This window comes from Macaca fascicularis, chromosome 7 (assembly GCF_037993035.2).
Source record: "Macaca fascicularis isolate 582-1 chromosome 7, T2T-MFA8v1.1".
Lineage (NCBI taxonomy): Eukaryota > Metazoa > Chordata > Mammalia > Primates > Cercopithecidae > Macaca > Macaca fascicularis.
In genome coordinates this window covers 58,708,769-58,730,972 of record NC_088381.1, presented here as the reverse complement: position 1 = coordinate 58,730,972, position 22,204 = coordinate 58,708,769, and the positions used below count along the sequence as shown (strand labels likewise).

At 38.2% G+C, this 22,204-nt stretch overlaps 1 protein-coding gene across 14 annotated transcripts in view; it reads right to left on the bottom strand.

Annotated features, from left to right (window-relative positions):
* The window catches only part of IL16 (interleukin 16), a 129,437-nt gene that overhangs the window by 48,571 nt on the left and 58,662 nt on the right, over window positions 1-22,204 (bottom strand). The gene's annotated exons all lie outside the window — the stretch shown is intronic.

The window sequence follows — 22,204 nt, the reverse complement described above, 5'->3', positions numbered from 1 at the left end:
TTTGTATTTGTTTTATAGAGACGGGGTTTCATGATGTTGCCCAGGCTGATCTCAAACTTCTCGGCTCAAGTGATCCTCCCAACTCAGCCCCCCAAAGTGTAAGGATTACAGGCATGAGTCATCACGTCCAGCCAATCAAATTTTCTTTGCTCTCTTTTTATACTAATAATTTAGAAAAATATTTTATAGTATTGAGTATGTAAGCAGTATATTAAACAACATACTTGGACTCATTGCCATACCAGGGTCAGTAAGGAAACAGAAAATATGACTCTCCCTTATCTAAGAAGAGATTTTGAGACAACTTTTACTTTCTTCCCTCTCCTCATCCTGAGATTTTAGGGATGGGTATAGGGATAGAAACTGATAATGAGGATGATGGTATTAATTACTTTATTTCTCTTCCTGAAGCCGTTTTCTGATTATTCCATTTTGTAACTTTGTTAGCCACAATGATCTTTACTTAATTCTTGATTTATATTGGTTTTATTACTCTACCATAATTCTTGCATGTGTGTGCACATGCTGTGTGTGTGCATCTGTGTGTGTGTGTCTGTGTGTGTGTAGTTTCTTTCAGGAAAGCTCTCTGAATATCTGCATGGCTAGGAATGTCTTTCTGTGGTTGTCAAATGTGAATGATTGGCTGGGTATAGAATATTTGGATATTGGTTACTCAGCCTGGAAACTAGACGGCTTAAATGCTTTCTGGGACTTAGTGATTCAGGGTACAGTTTGTTGGAGACATGGATGCTCTATTATAACTCTATGACTTAACTGCGTTTCTTAGAAGCCAGGCTTAGCAATGCCTGGTTAATTTCATGTGCCAAGGGTTTGCAGACCCCAGCACCCGGTGCATTTTCCAGAGCAGAGGGAGGATCTATGCTTGCCTCTTGCTATGTCCCAAATAACCCACCCTCAGCTCCAGCCCCTGCCACTGTGAGCTGGTAGGTATTGAGGGGCTCTGCTGGAATCTGTCTCCCTCATTCCCTTGGCTTTTCTGTCTTATGTGGTCAATGGCAGGCTAATGAGCCCTTCCCTCAATCCAATCTTACCTGCACTTTGTCGTGCAGAAAGTTCTCATGAGTTTCAGAATGTGTGGGCCCTTTTCCATGGTTTCCTGTTTCTGACATGCATTTCTCCCTATTTGTATATTCCTTTTGAATTTTGATAGAACTTTCTAACAGTTGGAGGAGTTAATCAAGTGTACTCTATCGCCATCTGGAGCCAGAAGTCCACTCAATGTTTTTGAAAAAGATTGTTTCCAGTTCTGACACAAGGGGATCCTGCAAGAAACCACATGTGAATTCCCTTTTATTGCTTATGCAAGTCAATGTTTAAAACTAGAGAACTCATCCTGAAGGACTCCTTTTCAGCAGCAGATGGTGCTACATTAACTTGGACAAAATTACCTTCTCTAACCAGGCTAACCAGGGAATTCTTTTAAAGGGGAGAAAGCAGTGACTATATAGAAAGTAGTTGAGTTCAGTTGAATTCTTGAGATTCTGTATTGTCAGAATTTAGCATAATGACTAGTTCTCTGAATTCAATGCTTCATAAAACACAATATTCAAAAGATATTTCTTAGTTACAATAGATTGACAAGTTAATGTCCTGATTCTGATTTCATGACCTCCCTCTGGCATTATTTTCACTTCTTTATGCAATCCAGTGAGACTATGAAAGTAAAAAATAGAATGTGATTTTAACATTTTAGGGTCCATTGAGCATAAGAAAGCCTGGTAAAAGAGTCAATTGGTCTACTTATCCATGGGTAGCAAGCCTTATGTGCAAAGGATCTTTGAAATGGATATTTTATCTCAAATATCTAGCCACATGAGCATAAATAAGTAAATGATGTATACACAATACATGCAATACTAAGCACCTTTAAAAATGTTTGTAAACAGGCCGGACATGGTGGCTCACACCTGTAATCCCCACACTTTGGGAGACCAAAGTGGGGGGATCACTGGAGCTCAGGAGTTCAAGGAGTTCAAGACCACCCTGGCCAACATGGCAAAAACCACCCCGTCTCTACTAAAAATATAAAAAAACTAGCTAGCATGGTGGTATGCACCTGTAGTCACAGCTACTTGTGAGGCTGAGGCAGGAGAATCGCATAAACCTGGGAGGCAGAGGTTGCAGTGAACCAAGATCCTGCCACTGTATGGATCTGCCTGGGTGAAAGAGCGAGACTCAGTCTCAAAAAAAAAAAAAAAATGTAAAGAGTTGTGACATAGGTATACCTGTGTTATCAAAGTACGTTAAAAAAAAGATACTCTGTAATGATGATGACGACTGACTACAATCATGTAAAATATACATGGGAAAGGGGCTGGAAATAAATATACCAAAACAGTGACACTCATTCATTCAACAAATGTCCATTAAGCTCTTACTCTGTACCAGGCACTGTTCCAAGTACTGAGGATGTGACAGCAGATATTAAACACAAGGTCCTGCTCTCATGAATTAGCAAGAATGTGTTTGGGTGATGAGATTATGGATACTATTATTTTCACATCTTTCTGTATTTTCTATATTTTCCATAGTGAGTATATACTACTTTTAGAATCAAACCAAAAATAAATGATTACTTTTACATATCTTTCTTTTTTTTTTATTATACTTTAAGTTCTAGGGTACATGTGCACAACGTGCAGGTTTGTTACATATGTATACATGTGCCATGTTTGTGTGCTGCACCCATTAACTCGTCATTTACATTAGGTATATCTCCTAATGCTATCCCGCCCCCCCATCCCCTCCCCACAATAGGACGCGGTGTGTGATGTTCCCCTTCCTGTGTCCAAGTGATCTCATTGTTCATTTCCCACCTATGAGTGAGAACATGTGGTATTTGGTTTTCTGTTCTTGCGATAGTTTGCTGAGAATGATGGTTTCCAGCTGCATCCATGTCCCTACAAAGGACACGAACTCATCCTTTTTCATGGCTGCATAGTATTCCGTCATGTATATGTGCCACATTTTCTTAATCCAGTCTGTTACTCATGGACATTTGGGTTGATTCCAAGTCTTTGCTATTGTGAATAGTGCCGCAGTAAACATATGTGTGCATGTGTCTTTATAGCAGCATGACTTATAATCCCTTGGGTATACACCCAGGAATGGGATGGCTGGGTCAAATGGTATTTCTAGTTCTAGATCCTTGAGAAATTGCCACACTGTCTTCCACAATGGTTGAACTAGTTTACAGTCCCACCAACAGTGTAAAAGTGTTCTTATTTCTCCACATCCTCTCCAGCACCTGTTGTTTCCTGATTTTTTAATGATCGCCATTCTAACTGGTGTGAGATGGTATCTCATTGTGGTTTTGATTTGCATTTCTCTGACGGTGAGTGATGATGAGCATTTTTTCATGTGTCTGTTGGCTGTATGAATGTCTTCTTTTGAGAAATATCTGTTCATATAACCTTTGCCCACTTTTTGATGGGGTTGTTTTTTTCTTGTAAATTTGATTGAGTTCTTTGCAGGTTCTGGATATTAGCCCTTTGTCAGATGAGTAGATTGCAAAAATTTTCTCCCATTCTGTAGGTTGCCTGTTCACTCTGATGGTAATTTCTTTTGCTGTGCAGAAGCTCTTTAGTTTAATTAGACCCCATTTGTCAATTTTGGCTTTTGTTGCCGTTGCTTTTGGTGTTTTAGACATGAAGCTCTTACCCATGCCTATGTCCTGAATGGTATTACCTAAGTTTTCTTCTAGGGTTTTTATGGTTTTAGGTCTAACATTTAAGTCTCTAATCCATCTTGAATTAATTTTCATATAAGGAGTAAGGAAAGGATCCAGTTTCAGCTTTCTACTTATGGCTAACCAATTTTCCCAGCACCATTTATTAAACAGGGAATCCTTTCCCCATTTCTTGTTTTTGTCAGGTTTGTCAAAGATCAGATGGCTGTAGATGTGTGGTATTATTTCTGAGGGCTCTGTTCTGTTCCATTAGTCTATATCTCTGTTTTGGTACCAGTACCATGCTGTTTTGGTTACTGTAGCCTTGTAGTATAGTTTGAAGTCAGGTAGCGTGATGCCTCCAGCTTTGTTCTTTTGGCTTAGGATTGTCTTGGCAATGCAGGCTCTTTTTTGGTTCCATATGAACTTTAAAGCAGTTTTTTCCAATTCTGTGAAGAAAGTCATTGGTAGCTTGATGGGGATGGCATTGAATCTATAAATTACCTTGGGCAGTATGGCCATTTTCACAATATTGATTCTTGGTATCCACGAGCATGGTATGTTCTTCCATTTGTTTGTGTCCTCTCTTATTTCAGTGAACAGTGGTTCGTAGTTCTCCTTGAAGAGGTCCTTCACATCCCTTGTAAGTTTGATTCCTAGGTATTTTATTTTCTTTGAAGCTATTGTGAATGGTAGTTCATTCATGATTTGGCTCTCTGTTTGTCTGTTACTGGTGTATAAGAATGCTTGTGATTTTTCCACACTGATTTTGTATCCTGAGACTTTGCTGAAGTTGCTTATCAGCTTAAGGAGATTTTGGGCTGAGACAATGGGGTTTTCTAAATATACAATCGTGTCATCTGCAAACAGGGACAATTTGACTTCTTCTTTTCCTAACTGAATACCCTTTATTTCTTTCTCTTGCCTAATTGCCTTAGCCAGAACTTCCAACACTATGTTGACTAGGAGTGGTGAGAGAGGGTATCCCTGTCTTGTGCCAGTTTTCAAAGGCAATGCTTCCAGTTTTTGCCTATTCAGTATGATATTGGCTGTGGGTTTGTCATAAATAGCTCTTATTATTTTGAGATATGTTCCATCAATACCGAATTTATTGAGAGTTTTTAGCATGAAGGGCTGTTGAATTTTGTCAAAGGCCTTTTCTGCATCTATTGAGATCATCATGTGGTTTTTGTCTTTGGTTCTGTTTATATGCTGGATTACGTTTACTGATTTGCATATGTTGAACCAGCCTTGCATCCCAGGGATGAAACCCACCTGATCATGGTGGATAAGCTTTTTGATGTGCTGCTGGATTCGATTTGCCAGTATTTTATTGAGGATTTTTGCATTTATGTTCATCAGGGATATTGGTCTAAAGTTCTCTTTTTTGTTGTATCTCTGCCAGGCTTTGGTATCAGGATGATGTTGGCCTCGTAAAATGAGTTAGGGAGGATTCCCTCTTTTTCTATGGACTGGAATAGTTTCAGAAGGAATGGTACCAACTCCTCCTTGTACCTCTGGTAGAATTCAGCTGTGAAATTCGTCTGGTCCTGGACTTTTTTTGGTTGGTAGGTTATTAATTATTGCCTCAATTTCAGAGCCTGCTATTGGTCTATTCAGGGATTCAACTTCTTCCTGGTTTAGTCCTGGGAGAGTGTAAGTGTCCAGGAAATTATCCATTTCTTCCAGGTTTTTTAGTTTATTTGCGTAGAGGTGTTTATAGTATTCTCTGATGGTAGTTTGTATTTCTGTGGGGTTGGTGGTGATATCCCCGTTATCATTTTTTATTGCATCTATTTGATTCTTCTCTCTTTTCTTCCTTATTAGTCTTGCTAGTGGTCTATCAATTTTGTTATCTTTTCAAAAAACCAGCTCCCGGATTCATTGATTTTTTGGAGGGTTTTTTGTGTCTCTATCTTCTTCAGTTCTGCTCTGATCTTAGTTATTTCTTGCCTTCTGCTAGCTTTTGAATGTGTTTGCTCTTGCTTCTCTAGTTCTTTTAATTGTGATGTTAGGGTATCAATTTTAGATCTTTCCTGCTTTCTCTTGTGGGCATTTAGTGCTATAAATTTCCCTCTACACACTGCTTTAAATGTGTCCCAGAGATTCTGGTATGTTGTATCTTTGTTCTCATTGGTTTCAAAGACCATCTTTATTTCTGTCTTCATTTTGTTATGTACCCAGTAGTCATTCAGGAGCAGGTTGTTCAATATCCATGTAGTTGAGTGGTTTTGATTGAGTTTCTTAGGCCTGAGTTCTAGTTTGATTGCACTGTGGTCTGACAGACAGTTTGTTATAATTTCTGTTCTTGTACATTTGCTGAGGAGTGCTTTACTTCCAACTATGTGGTCAATTTTGGAGTAAGTGCAATGTGGTGCTGAGAAGAACGTATATTCTGTTGATTTGGGGTGGAGGGTTCTGTAGATGTCTATTAGGTCCACTTGGTGCAGAGTTGAGTTCAATTCCTGGATATCCTTGTTAACTTTCTGTCTTGTTGATCTGTCTAATGTTGACAGTGGAGTGTTGAAGTCTCCCATTATTATTGTATGGGAGTCTAAGTCTCTTTCTAAGTCTCTAAGGACTTGCTTTATGAATCTGGGTGCTCCTGTATTGGGTGCATATATATTTAGGATAGTTAGCTCTTCCTGATGAATTGATCCCTTTACCATTATGTAATGGCCTTCTTTGTCTCTTTTGACCTTTGATGGTTTAAAGTCTGTTTTATCAGAGACCAGGATTGCAATCCCTGCTTTTTTTTTATTTTCCATTTGCTTGATAGATCTTCCTCTATCCCTTTATTTTGAGCCTATGTGTGTCTCTGCATGTGAGATGGGTCTCCTGAATACAGCAAACTGATGGGTCTTGACTCTATCCAATTTACCAGTCTGTGTCTTTTAATTGAACCATTTAGTCCATTTACATTTAAGGTTAATATTGTTATGTGTGAACTTGATCCTGTCATTATGATATTAGCTGGTTATTTTGCTCATTAGTTGATGCAATTTCTTCCTAGCATCGATGGACTTTACATTTTGGCATGTTTTTGCATGGCTGGTACCTATTGTTCCTTTCCATGCTTAGTGCTTCCTTCAGGATCTCTTGCAGGGCAGGCCGGGTGGTGACAAAATCTCTAAGCATTTGCTCGTCTGTAAAGGATTTTATTTCTCCTTCACTTAGGAAACTTAGTTTGGCTGGATATGAAATTCTGGGTTGAAAATTCTTTTCTTTAAGAATGTTGAATATTGGCCCCCACTCTCTTCTGAGTTGGAGCGTTTCTGCCGAGAGATCTGCTGTTAGTCTGATGGGCTTCCCTTTGTGGGTAACCCGACCTTTCTCTCTAGCTGCCCTTAACATTTTTTACTTCATTTCAATTTTGGTTAATCTGACAATTATGTGTCTTGGAGTTGTTCTTCTTGAGGAGTATCTTTGTGGCATTCTCTGTATTTCCTGAATTTGAATGTTGGCCTGCCTTACTAGGTTGGGAAAGTTCTCCTGGATGATATCCTGCAGAGTGTTTTCCAACTTGGTTCCATTTTCCCCTTCACTTTCAGGCACACCAATCAGATGTAGATTTGGTCTTTTCACGTAATCCCATATTTCTTGGAGGCTTTGTTCCTTTCTTTTTACTCTTTTTTCTCTACACTTCTCTTCTCTCTTCATTTCATTCATTTGATCTTCAATCACTGATACTCTTTCTTCCAGTTGATCAAGTTGGTTACTGAAGCCTGTGCATTTGTCACGTAGTTCTCGTGTTATGGTTTTCATCTCTATCAGTTCTTTTAAGGACTTCTCTACATTGGTTATTCCAGTTAGCCATTCGTCAAATCTTTTTTCAAGGTTTTTAGTTTCTTTGCACTGGTTACATAGTTCCTCCTTTAGCTCTGAGAAGTTTGATAGACTGAAGCCTTCTTCTCTCAACTCATCAAAGTCATTCTCTGTCCGGCTTTGTTCAGTTGCTGGCAATGAGCTGCTTTCCTTTGGAGGGGGAGATGCACTCTGATTGTTTGAATTTCCAGCTTTTCTGCACTGCTTTTTCCCCATCTTTGTGGTTTTATCTGCCTTTGGTCTTTGATGATGGTGACGTACTGATGGGGTTTTGGTGTGGATGTCCTTTCTATTTGTTAGTTTTCCTTCTAACAGTCAGGGCACTCAGCTGCAGGTCTGTTGGAGTTTGCTTGAGGTTCACTCTAGACCCTGTTTGCCTGGGTCAGCAGCAGAGGCTGCAGAAGATAGAATATTGCTGAACAGTGAGTGTTGCTGTCTGATTCTTGCTCTGGAAGCTTCGTCTCAGGGGTGTACCCAGCCATGTGAGGTGTGAGGTGTCAGTCTGCACCTAGTGGGGGATTTCTCCCAGTTAGGCTACTCAGGGGTCAGGGACCCACTTGAGCAGGCAGTCTGTCTGTTCTCAGATCTCAACCTCCGTGCTGGGAAATTCACTGCTCTCTTCAAAGCTATCAGACAGGGACATTTACCTATGCCGAGGTTTCTGCTGCTTTTTTGTTTAGCTATGCCCTGTCCCCAGAGGTGGAGTCTACAGAGGCAGGCAGGCCTCCTTGAGTTGTGGTGGGCTCCACCCAATTCGAGCTTCCCAGGTGGTTTTGTTTACCTACTTAACCCTCAGCAATGGCAGGCGCCCCTCCCCCAGCCTGGCTGCCACTTTGCAGTTTGATCTCACACTGCTGTGCTAGCAGTGAGGAAGGCTCCATGGGCGTGGGACCCTCTGGACCAGGTGTGGGATATAATCTCCTGGTGTGCTGTTTGCTAAGACCCTTGGTAAAGCACAGTATTAAGGTGGGAGTTACCCGATTTTCCAGGTGTTGTGTGTCTCAATTTCCTTTGGCTAGGAAAAGGAATTCCCTTCCCCCTTGTGCTTCCCAGGTGAGGCGATGCCTCACCCTGCTTCAGCTCTCACTGGTCGGGCTGCACCTGCAGACCAGCACCAACTGTCCGACATGCCCCAGTGAGATGAACCCAGTACCTCAGTTGAAAATGCAGAAATCACCCATCTTCTGTGTCGCTCATGCTGGGAGCTGGAGGCTGGAGCTGTTCCTATTCGGCCATCTTGGGCGTGCTCTACATTTATTTCAATTGTCACATTGGTAGACTTAAAGTCTGTTTATTTTTAAATGTCTTTCTTTTAATCCTCTTTGTAAGTCCTGAGTCCAAGGCACAACTTGGAAACTGCTTGGCCTGTAAAGCCAATTGATGCCAGGAGAATCATAGGAAGTGGAGCCTCTCCCTGCCCCGCCCACCCAGATTAGCTGTAAATACTTAATGCTTTCTCTGGGGGTTTCAGTGTTGGCTATAGAAGGCCTTAACCAAAAGACACTGAACCAACTGGGTCCCCACTTGGGCCCTCAGTTCTCCACATTTCAGTGGCTCATTCTCTTCTTTCCATGGCACCTGGGAACAGCAATCTCAGTTTCCACATGCAGGGAGGTGTAGCCTCTTGTGCATGCACAAGGCTATGCAGATGAGTCCTTCTCCTTCCTTCACAAGTCTGTATCCTCCAACCAAAGTCATCTCAGACACAGATGACAGAAGGTTGTTCCCTTCCCACTGCCATGCAGCCAGTCTCTGAAGTAGCTGGAGGCTCCAGTAAGGTGTATCTAACTAGGCTATAATCAAGTTCTTCGATAGTTGTGTGAAATTGATGTGCTTCACTTCAACATGGCTATGGTGTGAAGTGGCTCATTAAATGGCTACTATAGGAGAGAACAGAAATGTACTATCATGACCCAAGATGAGGTCTAAGTAGCAATTTTCTATCAAACACATATAAAACCATATGACTCCTAAAGGTTCTTGAAACAGCGGCAATGCACACATTTTTGGACCTTCTATTTTCTCGACACCAAAAGGGTCTAGTACTCATCTATACTCTGGGAGTATTTCAAGTTATTGTTCAAGCTAAACGGTTTCTTCATCAGAAATGAGCAGTAGAGAAAGGGTCATGAGACCAGCAGCACTAACTCTCTCATGACTCTGAGCTTGTCAATTATCTGGGCTCAGTTTCCTCTTTAGTAAAGCTGGGGGGTGAACTAAACAATCTCCATAATCACTTTTAGCTCTTTACTTTTAATAGTAACTGACGGTTATGTTTAAAGGGCACCTCTCTCAAATGATCATGTGTCAGAACATCTTACATAAGAACAAAGCATCTGGTCTCTCTCTGGCAAGTATGTCCCGGGTGGAGAGGTTTCTCATCAAAGGAGTCTCTGGAGGAGCCCCGCGAACATCTACACAGTGTGACTCCCTCCCAGCACACAGAACAGAACTCTTTTGTTCCTGCTCTCAAGGTGGGGCTGCTCTCAGAGCTGAGGATTTGTCATCGAGGTCAGGGGCTGTCAAAATCATTTCTAAACACATTTTCTCTATTCTCATCAGAGACTGTGGCCCTGAGCAGCAGTTCTGTGGGTGATACACCCCATAATTACCTGGGTAGTAGTCTCTCCATCTGCCAGTCTCCATGGCGACTGAGTGGGAAATGGGGTCAACTGTCCAGAGAACTCTTTAAATATTTTTTCCAAAGTTAGGATTGGTCATGCAGCTGCTAGGGCTAAACAGTCAACTCCAAGAAATGGGGGAAAAAACAAAAACAGACAAGAAGCAACCAGGGAAAGGACCCAGAATGAAGATGGAGAATTCTGGGGCATTGTGTCCTGCAAACAAGGTGATTCCAAAGCCTAAACAACTCCCCGAAGATTAAGACAATTCCATTGCTCTATTAGGAGTGTTTGTTTTTCGTGTAGCCAGCCCTGGCTGACATCACTGGCATTACTGACAGAAGCCTGATGCTTCTGGAGTTTGCTGACTGCATTCCCCTTCCATCCAAACCTTACTGTTTCTCTTTGAACTGAGGTGCCATAGCTGCTCCAGTCTAAGGGAACCACAAAATAGAATTCAACTGTCCTCCTGATTGAGGCTTATTTCCTGTGGTCGAATTGATCATACAGCTAAAGGCTTTGATCCTCAAGTCATGAGAATAAACAAGTAGGCCCTAGCAGATTGGTTCTGGGATGGCCGCATGTCATGTGGGATGATGAGGCCACAGACCTCCTGATATGGAGGGGATGGTTGGGAACCAGAAATCTAAAACTTCTCAAGTTCTTACTCTCTGACCCCTGCATGACTGTAGTTCCAAAGTCCTTATAATCTCACCTTCTCAACCTTCCCCAGCACACCCATTCCCACTGCTAATGGCATAGCTCAGGATATTTGTTTTAGATTGGACTATTATTAATACAATGCCCTAGGAGTTATAGAAGGACTATTTTAAAAATATATTTGACAAATGGTGCTGGGACAACCAGATATTCACATGCAAAAGAGTGAAGCTGGACTCCTTTCTCACACCATACACAAAAAGGACTTAAAAATATATCATAGATCTGTATGTGAGAGCCAAAACTATAAAAGTCTTAAAGAAAATATAGGAGTAAATCTTGGGTTGGGTTAGGGAGAGGCTTCTTCAATATGATACAAAAAGCACAGATGACAAAACACACATAAATGAGCTTCATCAAAATTTAAAACCTTTGTGCCTCAAAGGACACCATCAAGGAAGTGAAAAAACAACCTACAGAAATAGAGAAAATATTTGCAAATCATATATCTGATAAGGGACTTGTGTATCTAGAATATACCAAGGATGTTTACCACTCAAAAATAAAAAGACAAATAACCTAATTTTTTTTAATAAGCAAAAAATATGAATAGACATTTTTTTCGAATGATATTCAAGAACACTAGAAGCACATAAAAAGATATTCAACATCATTAGCTATCAAGGAAATGCAAATAAAAACTGCAATGAGATACCACTCGCATGCACTAGGATGGCTATGATCACACCCACTTCATACCTGCTAGTGGAAGGAGGATATGAGAAATTGGAACACTCTTACATTGATGGTGGAAATGTAAAATGGAGCAGGGGGTTTGGAAAACAGTGTCAGCTTTTCAAGAAGTTAAATATAGAGTTACCCTATGATCCAGCAGTTCCATTCCTAGGTATATACCCAAGGGAAATGAAAACATACAACCACATAAAAACTTGTACAAAAAAGTTCAAAGCAGCATAATATTCATGATATCCAAAACATATAAACAACCCGTGTTCATTAGCTGATAAGTGGATGAGTAAAATGTGGTATATCCACATAATGGAAGATTGCCAATTAAAATGAAAGAATTGATACATTAATACATTAAAATTAATGAGCTGATACATGCTACAACATGGATGAGTCTTGAAAACATTAAATGAAATGAAAGAAGCCAGTTATGAAAGACCACATATTGTGTAATTCTATTTATATTATGTCCAGAATAAGCAAATCTATAGACAGAAAGTGGATTAATGGGTAATTAGGGATCGGACAGGAGTGAGGGGTATAAGGAGTAACAGCTAATGGGTAGGAGGTTTCTTTTTTGGCGGACAAAAATGTTCTAAAATTAGACAGTGGTGTGGTTGTACAACTCTGTAAATATACTAAAAACCATTTAACATTACACTTTAAATGGTTTAATTGTGTGGTATGTGAGTTAATATCTTAATAAAGCCATTAAAAAATAGAATATTCACTCATCTATTCCTAATTTTCCTGGCTTTAATATTTTCTCCCTTAAATTCCTCTGCACCTTGTTGCCAGCATAATTTTATAAAAATGCAAATGCTGCCCATGAAACTTTCTGATTAAAACTAATGGCTTTGTCTTTCATGAATTCAAGACCAAATCCAAACCCCTTGGCATGTCATTCAACATCCCTCCTCTTCTGACACTACCCAGAGAGCCCCAAATCTCCACTGCACCTTGTTAGTCCACTTCCTACCAGTGGATCCTGGTATTTCCTGCTCTGTTTGTGTAGTTACCCATCCATTCTCCCCTTCATCCTTCTGGAATCAATTTATAATTGATTTACAGAACCTTTGTAGTGATGTTCCCAGACAAATAGTTGTCTCCTGAAAAAACCATGGACTTCTCCACCAACCAGACCCTAGGAAGGATTAAAATATCCATGGTTGTTTACAGTTGTTTTCAAACCTGATAGGACCAGTTTTTCATTGCTCTTCATCTTGACTCATCTTACATGTTTTTCCAAACACATTACAGAATTATGTTACTTAGTTAAGAAATTATTTCTGTTAATAATTTGGGAGAAGGTCCTCTTAAAAAACACTCTAGGTAATATTAAAATAACTGGCTATTTTTTTTTCCAGAAACAGTGTCTATATTTTCATTTACTTAACAGAAATGACCCTCAGTAGAGTTTTCATTATGCTAGTTCCAGTGGGATTTTTGAAAGGAGTAAGCAAAGTAATATATGCAATGACTATCAAGACCCTTAGGAATCTAGTTAGTCTACAAGTAGTGCCAAGCTATTTTCCAAATATTCCTCAGTGCTGTCACTTTCTTTTTATATTCTAGAAATTTATTATAGAAACAAACTGGACAAGGTACACAAAGATGTCTATACAAAGATGTTCATCATCACATTGTTTGTAATAGAAAACATGGAGGGGGACATTCAATTATAGGAGAATGATTAGAGGTGTCATGACAGGAGACTTCCACGTCTGGTAGTATAGCGGATCCTTCTACTAAATAAAAGTAAAAGAGCCAAGGCGGGAGGATTGCTTGAGGCCAGGAGTTCAAGACCAGTCTAGGCAACAAAGTGAGATCCATCTCTACAAAAAGTTTTTAAAAATTCTGCCAGTGTGGTGGTACAAGCCCATAGTACCAGCTACTTGGGAGGCTGAGGTGGGAGGATCACTTGATCCCAAGAGGTTGAGATTGCAGTGAGGTATAATCACACCACTGCATCCCAGCCTGGTCAACAGTGAGAACTCTGTCTCTAGAAACACAAAAACAAAAACAACAAGTAGAAGTGTTGCATGGGATGCAAATGTATCAACAAAATAGCAAATGGGTAAGGAATACCTGGAGGCCAAAAAGTAAATAAAAGCTGTACCACAGCTTTTCTGAGAAACAAGCAGAGCCCAGAAGCTGGAGGTTGCTCTGAGATAATTTGATGAACTGGTTTAACTTGAACTTTGTCTTTCATAGCCTTATGGGATATTGGGAACAGAAGAGAAATACCAGTTCCTTCCTGGGAAGGAGAGTTTAACAGGATACTTCTCTTGGATAAAAAGGGAGTCCCAAAGGATTGTATCTTTATTTTAAGTTTGAACTGGAAATAAATCAATCCCCTCCCTCAGGAAATGCATGAAAACAATTAATCTGGAAACGACCCTGAATGGAAGGAGGAAAATCTTCCCCTCAGAGGAGTAATAATTACCAGACGGCTTTTGCAAGAGTTGGCAACCCTAATTAATACATATGGACATCTTTTTAAAAACTCTAGATAAGAATTTAGTTTAAAGTGATTCCAGCCTGGTGTGCCCCACTACCTGGCAGAAACAAATTTGAATCTTCTCTGCAGGAATCAGCTTTGATTTCAGTCATAAAACTGCCCCACAAAATGAGCTGTCACAGAAAAAAAAAAATCAAAACAAAACAAAACATAAGATAAAACACACATTCAAACAAAGTCCTAGGTCAAGTGTGGTGGCTCCCACCTGTAATTGTAGCACTTTGAGAGGCTGAGGTGGGCAGATCACTTGAGGCCAAGAGTTTGAGACAACCTGACCAACATGGTGAAGCCCCATCTCTACTTAAAATAAAAAAGAAATAAACTTAGCCGGGTGTGGTGGCTCATGCTTGTAATCCCAGCTACTCATGAGGCTGAGGCATGATACTCACTTGAACTCAGGAGGCAGAGGTTGCAGTGAGCCGAGATCATGCCACTGCACTCCAGCCTGGGTGACAGAGCAAGACTTTGTCTCAAAACAAAAAACAAGGTTCTAAGAGATAGAACTACAAGGAGCAACACACCATAATCAGACCGGTGAACACTTCCAGTTATGGAGTGAGAAGACACAGTATACAAAATAAACATATTTAATATTTTTAAAACAAAAAAAGAAGTGACTGAGAAATTTAAGAAGAGAGAAAATAAAGTTTCCCAGCCAACTTGAAAAAGAAGCACAAAATTAAAAAAAAAAAAATTATTCATATCAGGCTGGCGCGGTGGCTCATGCCTGTAATCCCAGCACTTTGGGAGGCTGAGGCAGGCGGATCACGAGGTCAGGAGATTGAGACCATCTGGCTAACACGGTGAAACCCTGTCTCTACTAAAAATACCAAAAAAAAATTAGCCGGGCATGGTGGCGGGAGCCTGTAGTCCCAGCTACTCAGGAGGCTGAGGCAGCAGAATGGTGTGAACCCAGGAGGCGGAGCTTGCAGTGAGCCGAGATCATGCCACTACACTCCAGCCTGGGAGTGAAACTCTGTCTCAAAAAAAAAAAAAAAAAAATTATTCAAAATTAAATAGCTGGATGAAAAGTGTATTAGACAGTGTTAAAAAGAGGATGAAAGAATTGGAATATAGATCTGACAAAATACTCAGATGGCAACCTAAAGAAAACATAAAAGAGAGGTAAAGAAACACGTAAGATACAGTGACAAAGCCTAACATCTAATCAGAGTTCCACAAGAAGGGAATAGGAATAATGAGGTAGAAGTATACTTCATGTAATTATTGAAAATCTTTCAGTCCTAAAGAAATGCATCAATTCATGAAAGAAACCCAACAAATTCCAAATAAGATAAATTTAAAAAGCATACCTAGATAGTTCTTAGTGAAGCTGCAAAACACCAAAACATATAGATTTTAAAACAGCAGCCAGAGAGAAAAGACAGATTAACTTCAAAAGGGCAAAACTCAAACTTAAAGCTCACTTCTTAACAGCATTTGTATAAGTCAAATAGCAGTGTAATGATTAGTTCAGTGAAACCATCAACATAGAATTGTATACCAGCTAAAATATCTTCAAAAATGAGTAAAATAAAGGTCTTTACAGACAGAAAAAAAAAAAAAAAAATCCCAAGGGAGTTTGCCACCAATATACTCTCGCTAAAATAAATTCCAAAAATATTTTTTTCTTTAGAAAGAAGTCACCCAAGATGAAGGCCTGTGAGGCAAAGAATGATGATTAAAAGAAAGAGTTGATATTCAGGTAAATCTAAACAAAAAGTGACTGTCTGAAGTAATAATAATACGTTATGGTTTTACAAATAAAAATGGAACAATTTACCTGTTAACAAAAGGATATGAGCCAGGAAAACATACTATTGGGGTGAACATATTCAGTGGTTTTCTGTTATTCAGGAAGAGGGTAAAAGTAAAAATTCATAAATTTTACACTTTGAAAACCTTCATATACATGCCAAATTTTCTGAGTTCACCATAAAATCACAGAAATAGGTGGGGGTGCAGTGACTCATGTCTGTCTGTAATCCCAGCACTTTGGGATGCAGAAGTGGGCAGATCACTTGAGCTCAGGAGTTCAAGACCAGCCTGGGCAACATGGCGAAATCCCAACTCTACTAAAAATACAAAAATTTGCCAGGTGTGGTGGTGGGTGCCTGTAATCCCAGCCACTTGGGAGGCTGAGGCAGGAGAATCGCTTGAACCCAGGGGGTGGAGGTTGCCGTGAATGGAGACTGCACCACTGCACTCCAGCCTGGGCAATAGAGTGAGACTCTTTCTCAAAAAAATGGAAAAAGAAAAAAAAAATCACAGAAATAGAATTAGAAACAGAATCAATAGAAGAGGAGAAAAGGAATGAGAAAATACAATCAATAAAAAGACAAGAAAGCAGAGAATAAAACAGGGAAAATGGAATAAATATTAAACATGAAATAATTTCACATATAATTTAAGAGGTTAAATATAATTTTAAAGATAATTTTCAATATAATAATAAAAAATAATTTTAAAGAGATTCATCTAAGAGACAAAGATTGTCAAGATAGATTTACATTGTAAATCCAACCATAAAGCATTTAAGAAATATACAGGTAAAACAAAAGAAGACAAAAAGTTCAAAAAGCAAAAGTCATTCACATACACATTCAGACATACATACATACATGTGTATGTGTAGTTGAAAACAAAATAATAAAAACTAGATAGAAGTAGATAGATATAGACATAGACAGATAAGTGGGTAGATAGATAGCTCAGACAACTGATAATAAAAATAAAGCTAGTACCATTTTATAGACAAGGTAGATTCAAACAAAAATAATAGAGATAAACTCAGGATATAAATTATAACTGCTTTCAATCATAAAGAATATATAACAACTCTAAATGTGTTCACACCTTATAATATAGCCTCATAATGCTGAAATAACTAAAAGGAAAATCTAGCATTAGATTTTTAACTGACTCCTTAAGAAACTGATAGATCAAGCAGACAAAAAGCAGTAAAGTTAATAGCTGTATACAATGTCTCTTTAAACATAAACAAAATATGAAAATAATCTTATATGGGGTCATCAAATAATTCTCAACAATTCCAAATAACTGGAATGACCCACCCCATGCTTTCTGACAACAACACAATTAATTATAAGGCACTTAAAAATGTTAACTGGGGAGATAGAAAACAGATGAGTTGCTGCTAGAGGTTAAGGATGGTGGGAAGAGGGGTGGGATGTGACTCTGAAGGGTGGCATTAGGGAGATCTTAGTGGTGAGGGAGCACTTTGGTATCTTCGCTGAAGTGCAGGTTACAAGTGATAAAATAGCATAGAACTACACACACACTATAGCAATGTCAAATTTGTGGTTTTGATGTTTTACTATAGTTGTGTAAGATGGAACCAACGGGGAAAACTGGGTGAAGGGTACATGAGACTTCTCTGTACTAGCTCTGCAACTTCTTGTGAATACGTAGTTACTTGAAAAGAAAAAGGTTTTGATTTTTGTCTTCAAGGTAACTGGAAAATAACTACATACTTGAAAATTAAGAAACATACCTCCAAATAACTCATGGGTCAAAGAAGAAATCATACTGGAAATTTAAAAGCATTTAGAACTGAATGATAATAAAATTTTACATATTAAATCTTGTGGAATGCAGCTAAAGATAAAACAGTACTTACAGGAAAAGTTATATCAAGTGCTTATATTAAAAAAGAAGAAAAGCTGAAAATAATGGGCTAATCATCAAAGAAGGTAGAGAAAATGATAAAGATATGGACAAAATGTATTAAATAAAAATACACATATAATAGGGGGGTTGACAAAATTCAAAGCTGGTTCTGTGACAAGATTTTAAAATACTGATGACACTCCAGCAAGGTCACTCAAGACCAAAAAAATAAAAAAGAAAACACAAATAAAATGAGGGTTGAAAGGGGATACAATTACAGATACAGTAAAGATTAAAAGATGATAAGAAGATATTACAAATAACTGTATAGCATAAATGTGAACAACTGGATGAAATGAGAAAGTTCTGAGAAAAATAAACTGTATCAAAATCAACTCAAGATAGACAAGGAAACTTTTACGGGCCTGTAAAAATTAAAGAAACAGAGTGGTTTTAACTCTTTCCACAAAGAAAACACTGGTACCAGATGGTTTTAAACAGTCAGTTCTATAAATCATTGAAGAAATAAATAATTCCAAACCTAGAATACAGATTCCAGAACGTAGATAATGAGAAACCACACCTCGCATTTTAGAAGGGTGGCAAACTTAGTTACCTGGCAAGGAAAAAGAAAACGTTGATATCAGTAAAAGAGATGAGCATGGTATCAGTGTGAGGTTAGTGTAACCTTGGAACCAGTACAGGAGAAAAATTCCAAGGCCATCACACTCATGAACATAAAAATTACAAATAAAATCATAGTCGACTGAATCCAGGGATTCAAAGACTTGTTGAATACTGGAAAATAAACGAAATCATTTACCACTTTAACAGATTAAGAAGAAAAAATATCTTATAAGATCACAAAGTATATGAATTCATTTTATACGCTATCTGGAAAAGGCAGAAAAAGAAAGAGACAGAATAGAAAAGTGGATGCCAGGAGTTAGGGGTAGGGAGATGGTTGGAGTACAAAAGGGAAGCCTAAGTGAACTTTTGAAGGTGACAGAACCAACTCTTCTGTATCCTGATTGTGGTGGTGGTTCCATGACCCTACGTGTGTTAAAACTGATAAAACTCTACACTGAAAAACATAAAAATCATTTTTATAGTATGTTCACTTAAAAATTAAAAAAAATTAAAAGAAAGGGGGTTTGAAGAAACAAAACCATTATTATTCATAGATGATATGATTATATAGAAAATAAAATTTATAGATGAAAGATTTTCAAAGAGCCTGAAGATGCTGAATATAACAACAATGAACAAAAATAAATTGCAGTTCCACTCTGGGAAGATGAAGTAGATAGACTTTTCCCTATTTCTCCCAGTAAGTACAACTAAAAACTTTAGATATTTGACGTTAAACAAACATAAGAAGACTCTGAAAGGTAGAGAAAAGACAGATCAGATAGGAACCTTGTTACCCAAGGAATGACAAGATGACTTCTCTAGGAATACTTTTCTCATGTATTCCAGAGTTGTAGCTGGCAATCTGAAATTGCCAGCAGGTACAGAGAAAAAAAAAGAAAAAAAAAAGCCAAAACAAAAGTCTGATCTCTCTAGCCAAATGACCACGAAGGGACTGCTCAGCAAGACAGAAAACATTAGACAATAACTGCTCCACTCAACCAAAGAAAAATGGGGCCCCTTCCTACCCGTGCCAGCAGTGGCTGAAAGACTTCCATCTTTCCCAGGTGGTAACACCCTACTCCAACCGGGCTGTTGGGGTAGTGTCAGAGAAGGCTGAGTAGAATGATGGGACTTTCATCCCTGCCATAAGGTAAAAAGCCCTTTTCACCCACAATTTTAGTGTAAAGCATATGGAGAACTGTAAGTCACATCTCTATACAACATTAATGAGAAGCCCCTCACCTTGGGTGTCAATGAAGACCAAATGGGGAAGCTGGACTTCTACCTTTACCTGGCAGTAACAAAGTGGTGGCCCCTTCCCCGCACTTGCAAGAACAATGTCAAAGGCAGCTAAAATGGAAGGTTTAAATAAGATCCAGGGCCTCATAACAATTTTTAAAAGTCCAGGATTCAAATGAAAATTACTAATCATACCAAACTCCAGAAATATTTTGAACAGGATAGAAGAAAAACCATCAATAGATGCCAACACTGAGATGACAGAAAATACAGAATTATCTGACAAAGATTTTAAGGCAGCTATCATAAAATGTTTTAAATAAGCAACTGCAAACATGCTCAAAGCAATAAAAAAAGATGGAAAGTCTCAACAAATAAATAGAAGATATGAAGAATCAAGTGGAAATCTTAGCACTAAAAACTATAATTGCTAAAAAAAAAAAGAAAAAAAAGAAACTAAAGGAATGAGCTCAGGGAACAGAGGAAATAATCAATATATTAGAATATGGAATAACAGAAATTACTCAATGTGAACAAGACAGAGAAAAATAGACTGGGAAAAAAATGAACCAAGTCTCAGGGATCTGTGAGACTATAACAAAAGAGCTAACATTTGTGTCATAGGGTTGTGGAAGGAGAGAGAAAGAAAATGGGATTCGGAAATAATAGCTGAGCATTTCACAAATTTAGGAAAAGATATGAAATTACAGATTCGAGAAGCTTAGAGCATTCCAAGCAATAAATCCAAAGAAATGTACATAAAATCCCATTATAATTTAACTTTAAAAACTAGACACATATAATTATCTAAAAACAAGCAGAAAGAAATAACACATTAATTATAAAGGAAACTCAATTCAGATGACAGTAGATTTCTTATCTGAAAGAGGACAGAAGGATGTGGTATATTTTTAAGTAATGGAAGAAAAAAATTGTCAGCCCAAGGTCCTTTATCCAGCAAAAATATTTTTTTCTGAAATGAAAGGGAAATCAAGAGATTCTGAGATGAAGGAAAATGAAGAGAATTTGTCACCAGCAGAACTATCCTAAAAAAACAGCTAAAGGACATTCACTAAACAGAAGGAAAACAAACAAACAAACAAAAAGAATCTTAAACATCAGGAAGGAAAAACACATGGCAAACAAAATATGAGTAAATGCAATAGATTTTTCTTCTCCTCTTGAGTTTTCTAAGTTGTGTTTGATGGTTGAAGCAAAAAAAATGTTAATAACGTGATGTGGTTTTAAGTGTATGTAAAGGAAATATTTTAGACAATTATAGTATAAATGGGGGAGGTAAAGGGAAATAAGTTTTCTACACTTGAATTGGTAAAATGATCACTAGTAGACATTATGTAATGAGTTATGTCTATATAATGTAATGCCTACAACAACAACTAAAAAAGATATACAAGATTTTTTATAGAGACAGTGAAACATACTTCTAGCAAGACTGCAAGATTAATACAACAAAAAATAGAAAAGACACAAATTACTAATATCAGAAATAAAAGAGAAGCTATCACTACAAACCCTGAAGACATCAGAAGGATAGTAATGAAATACTACAAACAACTCTACACACAAAAATTTGATAACTAAATGAAACAGACCAATTCCTCAAAAAGCACAAACTACCACGACTCTACAAATATGAAAAATATAATTTGAATAGTTCTATAACTATTAAGGACATTGAATTTGTAATTTCAAAACTTCTAAACAATAAACCTCTAAGGTCAGATGGCTTTACCGAAGAATTCTACCAAAGATTTAAAGAATTAACATAAATTGTACACAATCTTTTCCAGAAAATGGAGAAAACACATCCCAATTCATCTTATAAAGCTAATATTATCCTGGTACCAAAACCAGACAAAGATTTACAAAAAAAGAAAACTACAAGCCAATAGTCCTCATAAATGTAGATGCATGGCCAGACATGGTGGCTCGTGCCTGTAACACCAGCACTTTGGGAGGCAGAGGCATGTGTATTGCTTGAGCTCAGGAGTTTGAAACCAGACTGGGCAACATGGCAAAACCCTACCTCTACAAAAAAAAAAAAAAAGAAAAGAAAAGAAAAAGTAGCCAGGCATGGTGGCACATGCCTATGGTCCCAGCTATTTGGGAGGCTGAGGTGGGAGGATTGCTTGAGCCTGGGAGGTGGAGATTGCAGTGAGTCATGATTGTGCCACTGCACTCCAGCCTGGGTGACAGAGCAAGATCTTGCCTCAAAAAATATATACAGATAATATATAAACAAAATGTTAGCAAATTGAATTCTTCAATATATGAAAAGAATTATACATGATGACCAAATGGAATTATTCTGGGAATGCAAGGATGGCTCAATATTCAAGAATCAATTGACGTTATTCACCCTACTAATAGGCTAAAGAAGAAGAATCACATGATCATATCAATGAATGCAAAAAATTTTTTGACCAAATTAAATACCCAATCATGATTAAAAGTTGTCAGTACACTAGGACTAGAGGAGAATATCTTCAACCTCATAAAGAACATCTGCAAATATCCTATGGCTAAAAATATAATTAATAATGAAAACCAAATGTTTTCGCTCTAAGACTGGGGACAAGGAAAGAGTGCCCAATCTCAATACTCTTATTCAACATA